This window comes from Poromitra crassiceps (genome assembly GCF_964638095.1).
Source record: "Poromitra crassiceps genome assembly, chromosome: 1".
NCBI classification, from domain to species: domain Eukaryota; kingdom Metazoa; phylum Chordata; class Actinopteri; order Beryciformes; family Melamphaidae; genus Poromitra; species Poromitra crassiceps.
The window spans coordinates 39234047-39240908 of NC_139623.1; the positions used below are offsets into that span (position 1 = coordinate 39234047).

At 43.8% G+C, this 6862-nt stretch overlaps 1 pseudogene across 1 annotated transcript; it reads right to left on the reverse strand.

Moving 5' to 3' along the window:
• Window positions 1-4248: 4248 nt before the first annotated feature.
• Window positions 4249-5547, reverse strand: LOC310781364 (spliceosome RNA helicase DDX39B pseudogene; annotated as a pseudogene). Its single transcript has one exon. The product of its transcript is annotated as a spliceosome RNA helicase DDX39B pseudogene (transcript).
• Between the last annotated feature and the right edge of the window lie 1315 nt (window positions 5548-6862).

The window sequence follows — 6862 nt, forward strand, 5'->3', positions numbered from 1 at the left end:
TGTCCTCACACAAGTGCTTCAATTTAGGAAAGATTAACCCACTGTCCTCGTACAAGTGCTTCAACTTTAGCAACACCGTACTTTGTTACTAATGCAACATTTTTACAAACCTGCATGTATTTACAAACTTCAAAGGGTCCTAAGCATAAATCAACAATTTCATCCATACAATTTGATCAGGTTTATTACCTTGGCCACGTTTGTCTCGGGAGTGCTGGTAGGAGGATTTGGTTGATTTGCTATAATCATGTATTGACTGGAAGTAGATTTGTCTTCTTCTACTACGAATAAATTGTCGCTTAGGTGTCCCCAAGTGAGGACAAGAGGTCTGAGTTCAGCAGAAATAAGTATTATAGTATAGAAATGGCAAAATGTGATGTCCTCGCAGGAACCCCAGGGGACTCAGGAGATGAGCAAATGGATATATTGCACTTGAAGATCCGGTTATCAGAGTTAAAACCATAGACATAAATAATATGGATGTAGCTATCCCATTAAATGTCTTCTCCATGGTGGAGTTCAAGCCATAAACTATGTGGGTGTCGCCATCTTGGTTTTATTGGGAAGGTGGGGGTTGAGAGGGTGGAGATGGGGGGCGTGAGATGAGCACCGATTAGCATAACCTATGGGGGTGATCTTACGCGCTGACAAACACGCCCACCTTAGTTCTCTTCAAGCTAGCTGAAGCTAGGTCAGACTGCTAGCAAGCTAGCTAACAGGCTACATCCAGGCCATCCCCCTTTGTTCTCCTTGCTCCGGTCGGGACCGTGAGGAGGTGAAGAGTCATCATCCCACATCCACGTTACGTTGAGGTAGGCTAAATTATCACGAAACTACAATAAAAGTTTAACCAAGGATTGATCTGTTATTGACATTATCGCTATTATAACGTACTAAGCATATAAAGTAAAGTAAAGTCCCACTGATTGTCACACACCTGAGTGTGCGAAATTTGTTCTCCGCATTTGACCGATCCCCTGGGGGAGCGGTGAGAGGCAGCAGTGCCGTGCTCGGGAATCATATGGCGATCTAACCCCCCAATTCCAAACCTTTTGATGCTGAGTGCCAAGCAGGGAGGCAAACGGGTCCCATTTTTATAGTCTTTGGTATGACTCGGCCGGGGATCGAACTCACAACCTCCCAGACTCAGGGCGGACACTTAAACCACAAGGCCACTGAGCTGGTTGGCCATATAGTGGGGAATTGCAGAATTATGGCCAGATATTAGCTACTGTGAAACAACAACATTAACGTTGATCAATGTATAGCCACCCCATTATGTAACTTTTTCATGTCATTCCCTGAAGCATACATTTTATTTTATTCCTACAGCAGTGTTTATCTTGGGTGAGTGTGGCACTGTGGCGTGCTGCAAGGTCTTGGGGATCAGCTTCAGGTGGACTGGTCTTCGTTCTCCCCTCCTTTTCCCACGTCCAGCAGCTGCAGATATCATCATCGACGTCATCATCATCATCGAAGTCTTTATCCACGTTATTGATGATTATTTATCAAAAATCTCATTGTGTAAATATTTTGTGAAAGCACCAATAGTCAGAGAAGGAAACCTCTCTTTGCATTTTATTTTGGTTGGTGTTTTAATAAAAGTACTTGTGATATCTCACATGTGGCTTTACCATTGCAAATTTAGCTCAATTTGTAGAAAATGCAGATGTGAACAGGTCTAGGTATGCTAATAACAAATATGGAATATCACCCAAGGAAAACCACGGTTTAATGCCAACAGATAAACCATACAGATTTTTGTAATTGTAAACACAAATAAGGGAGCAGAGACATGGTTTTCAAGTATAACACAATGTACAATTTTTATTCAAAGACTTTTATTCAAAGATTTAGCTCAATTTGTAGAAAATGCAGATGTGAACACGTCTAGGTATGCTAATGACAAATATGGAATATCACCCAAGGAAATACCACGGTTTAATGTCAACAGATAAACCATACAGATTTTTTGTAATTGTAAACACAAATAAGGGAGCAGAGACATGGTTTTCAAGTATAACACAATGTACAACTTTTATTCAAAGACAGTCTGGACAGGACAAGACGAGACACTATACGTTAAAGTCTGAAATTTACCTAGATTTCCTAGAAAAATTGACATTTCACCTTGTCACCTGATGTCACTATTAATGGACAGTACAGTAGTAAGGATTTTGAAAGTTTTGATGAATCAATCCAAGTCAGAAACACAACATCATATGCTGTGAACCTTTTAGAATTCAAAAACCTACTTCCAACAATTAACTAGCCTGCACTAACTACTGCACAGCAACATGTAAAAATATTGAATGCAACAGTCTCGTTCTGGAGGGAACCCCTCAGCTGAATTCACGTTGGAATATGATACATTTTATTTTACTCCTTAGCAGTGTGGATCTTAACGTCTAGTCTAGCTACAGTACAGCTAGGTTACATTCTGGAATATGATATCAAGCCGTTAACGTCACGCCTCAGTCTCAATCAGTCAGTTTCTGAAGTTCAAAAACGTTAACGTTAATCGCAGAATCCCTGTTATAGTAATACTATAATACAAATATATAATACTAACGGTATAGCCTCCAAACATCTATCTAGCTAAATAGGTTACATCTGGAACCACACTAAAATGCTAGCTAAATACTGTAGGTTACATCTGGAACCATGCTAAAATGTGAGTGCATTAACGTTAATATTTATATTAGGTCAAACACACCTTAACGTTATGAGTGCGGCCGTTTTTGATTAACATTAAGTCCATGATCAAGTCTAGCATTTCTGTATATTCAGTGTGTGTGAAAAGGATAATGTTATGCTAGCATTATTAGCACAGATGGCTATGTAAAACGCTCTGTACAGTCCATGGTAAAACGAACGTTAGTGACCACCGACAACTTCATTCACTCACCGAAAAAAGTGGAAACCACCTTTCTTTGAGGTACGGTTAATACAACCAACTGCATCGCAAGAAGGCATATGTCCAATATTGACAAAAAGACCGCAACATCACAAACGCGACCGCCAGGTCAGCCACTTAGCCTAACTTTATCATAGGCAGGCTGGCAGCCTCAACAGGCTGCTGTGGCCACAGCAGACCAGCGCCCCTCACTCACTCGGACACGGCCTTAATTATGCATAATTTTAAACCCTTGTCAAATGTAAACGGGCGAGTTATAAAATATATTTCCCCCCCACAGATGTTATGAAAAGGTGAAATTTGCTATAGCCTATAGACCAAAACCGTGTTTCGGGCCAGGCTGTAAATATGTTTAATTACAGGTAGAAAGTTGGGCATTTTAACAGGAACAACGGGACTCCTGAGTCTTGTCTCAAGTGCCATTTGAGGAATTACAGCTTAAACAAACACTTCCGCAACTTCAGGGGAAAGTGGGAGGGGTTGGGGCTTGGTTAAAACAAAGGGGGAAAACGCTTTTCGCAAGATGCATTGTGGCAAAATTATTTTTGTAATGCTGGTCCACCATCCTCACCAGCATGACCATGCTGGTTAAGCTGGTCACCAGCAAGAGGGGGGTGTTGCTGTCAGCAATGTAACGGAGGATTACACTGGAAGAAGCACCCACGTAAGGCATCATGGCAGCTAGAAATAAGGTGGATACGACATTTTGATTTGTGTGATCAGTCACACTGTGACGTACAAAGAATTACTTGATGCCCATTGGGGTTTCTTTCTTTCTTTCTTGGTTTCTTTCTTTTGTGGGGACATACATACAGGCAGACACTCTTCGTAGCATGGCCCCTAGTGGCCATGCTGAAAATCAGCTTAATGAGTCCTTTCCTGCATTCCTGATGATATCATCACTGATGACATCACTCATGACTGGCTGAACCAATTTCAGATCAATTGGTCAACAGAGTACAATTAGTACAGAGAGGGCTTATGGGGGGTCGCTGCGCTGCCGGCTACCCTATTATATAATGATGATTAATACAATAAGTTTTCCCCGCTTCGCACGCCCAATTATAGTGCATGTAAGTGATGACAACATCACTGCTGACATCACTCACTGATGACATCACAATTGGTCGGGTGACATCACTGATGAGATGCACACATGTCTGTACAGGCTGTGTATGAAACGCAAGAAATCAACGTATATGTAGGGTTTATAAATAACACCATTTAATAGAATAGAATATAAATTATATAGAGATAGGCATCTATCATTAGTGGGCAATTGCAAATATAAAACAAAGTGCCTGCAAAATGCACAGAATAATCTGTCTTGTCTATCGTGTTGGCTCGATGTAGGTGGAGATGTCGATCTCGTCGGGCAGCTCGCCGATGTTCACGTCGAAGCGTTCCTGGATGTCGTTGAGAGTGCGGGCGTCACCTTCGTCGGACACGAAGGTGATGGCCAGGCCCTTGGTGCCAAACCTGCCTGCCCTTGCAACCCTGTGTAGGTAAGTGTCCGAGTCTTCTGGCATGTCATAGTTAAAGACAATGTTGACTTTCTCAATGTCCATTCCTCGACCAAACAGTTTGGTGGCCACCAGGATTCGACTCTGGAAGTTCTTGAACTGCTGGTAGCGAGACAAACGTTCTTCCTGAGGCATCCCTCGATGGATGGCGATGGCAGGGAAATTGTTCTCCACCAGCAGCTGAGCCAGAGCTGCACAACGCTGTACAGACTTCACAAAGATTACCACCTGATTGAACTCCAGCACATCCAGCAGGTAAAAAAGCTTCCTGTTCTTCTCATTGTCCCTCAGCTTGACGTAATACTGGTGCAGCCCGTGGAGTGTCAGCTTGGTCTCGTCATCCACAAAGATTTCCTTTGGATCTTGCATGAACTTTCTGCAGATGGGACGGACCTCTTTACTCAGGGTGGCACTGAACATCATGACCTGCTTCTCATGGGGAGTCATACGAAAAATCTCCTGGACGTCTCTGCGCATGTTGAGCTGCTTAAGCATCTTGTCACACTCATCCAGGATGAAATGTTTAATATGACACAGGTTGAGTGTCTTCTGGCGAGTCAGCGCCAAGATCCGGCCCGGCGTTCCCACCACCACGTGAGGACACTCCCTCTTCAGCACATCCTCATCTTTCTTAATGGTAAGGCCTCCAAAGAACACTGCTACCTTCACAGTGGGCATGTACTTGGAAAATCTCTCATACTCCTTGCTGATCTGAAAGGCCAGCTCTCTGGTATGGCACATCACCAGGACAGATACCTGTCCAGTGAGTGGCTGCAACTGCTGCAGCGTAGCCAGAACAAACACTGCTGTCTTGCCCATCCCGGACTTGGCCTGACACAGCACATCCGTACTAAGGATTGCCTGAGGGATGCACTCATGCTGAACCTCAGATGGATGCTCAAATCCACAGTCTACAATGGCCCTGAGCAGCTCCGTCTTCAAGAGGAAGTCTCTGAATCCAGAGGAGTGGATGGACACGTAGGAGCCCTTCACTCCTTCCTTCCTCATGGACATACCGTCCCCACCCCCCTCGTTCCCCAACCCCGTTGCCTCCACTTCATCGTCCTCATAATCCAACAGTGCATTCTCCAGCTCGTTGTCAGTCATCCTGACGTCAGTCATCCTGACGTCCGTCATCACAACAATGTTTCTGTCAATATGAACCACGGTGTCCGTTAGTGAAGTGCTATGGTCGTAATCCAGAAGACGTGCAGGGCTTTCAGCAAGTCGTCCAATTTATAACCTCAGCAGGGAAGGATGTATGACATCACTGATGATGTAATTGATGATGTCACAATGTCTATGCGTAAGTGACATCATCCGTTGAGACCATTTCACTGGACATTGTCATTGTGATGTCACAATGTATATGTTTAAGCAGTGTTATGAGGAACACCTGAACCTGTTTGATCATTGCAAACCTGACCTGACGAAGAGCCTGTGAGAGCTCGAAACTTTTTAATTTTTAATGTAAAAATAAATCAGAAAAATATTGGGAGCTGTCAAACAGTGTCGAGAGTCTTCCTGAATCTCATGAAGTAACTTTTTTTGACTCAGCACCTGGAAAAGAGATGTGCATGTGTGTACACTAACATCTCTGCCTCTCACAGAATATCACACAAATTCCACATGTGGGTCCGCCCCCTCCTCAATGCTCCTTCCTCCGGCCGCCTCCCTCTCCCACTCGACCTCAATGCTCCTGGACCTCTCGGCGCCCGTGCCAGCACGCCAACCTCCCTCGCTGCTCGACCCCTGGAGAGGAATTATGGCTGTTCGGTTATAAATGTGTCTTATGTCAAGTACAGAGCAATTTACAGAGAGAGGCATCACCGGAGGACCAAAATGCGTCTACTCATTAGCCAATGAACAGCCAGGAAGGAGGCTCCCGCTACTTTTGAATGCTAAAATAAAGCTGATAATGTACAATTTGATTCTTTAAAAAAAAATCTTTCAAAGTACATCACAAACTGTCCATTTTGCTGCAACTCGACAGTGTTGCTTAATCCAGAACCTTACTCCCTGGAACTCTTGAGAGTAAAAAACTGGTCCATTGGAGTGAATGGAGATGTTGCGACTCTTCTATATACATGGTTCTGGTCAAGTAGTTTTTTGTCCTCTTGTTCTAAGGGGGGTGGGGGGGGGTGTTGTCATGGTTGTGCGTGCATACGATTAGTATTTTGTGGCTGTCAATCAGAAGGGGTCGAAGCGGACATAGTGATGTGATGCAGATGTCCTTATAGAGGCTTCTGTGGCAGTGTAGGCCTTGACCTTCCCTTATCACGTTGGTTCATACAGAAGACAGTCGCAGTCATTTGCATTGTGGTTTGTTATAATGTAACGTTACGTTTTGTAGGCGTCTAAATGGCTTCTCTCCTGTGTGGATTATCATGTGTATCTTCAAGTGTCCATTTTGACTACATGT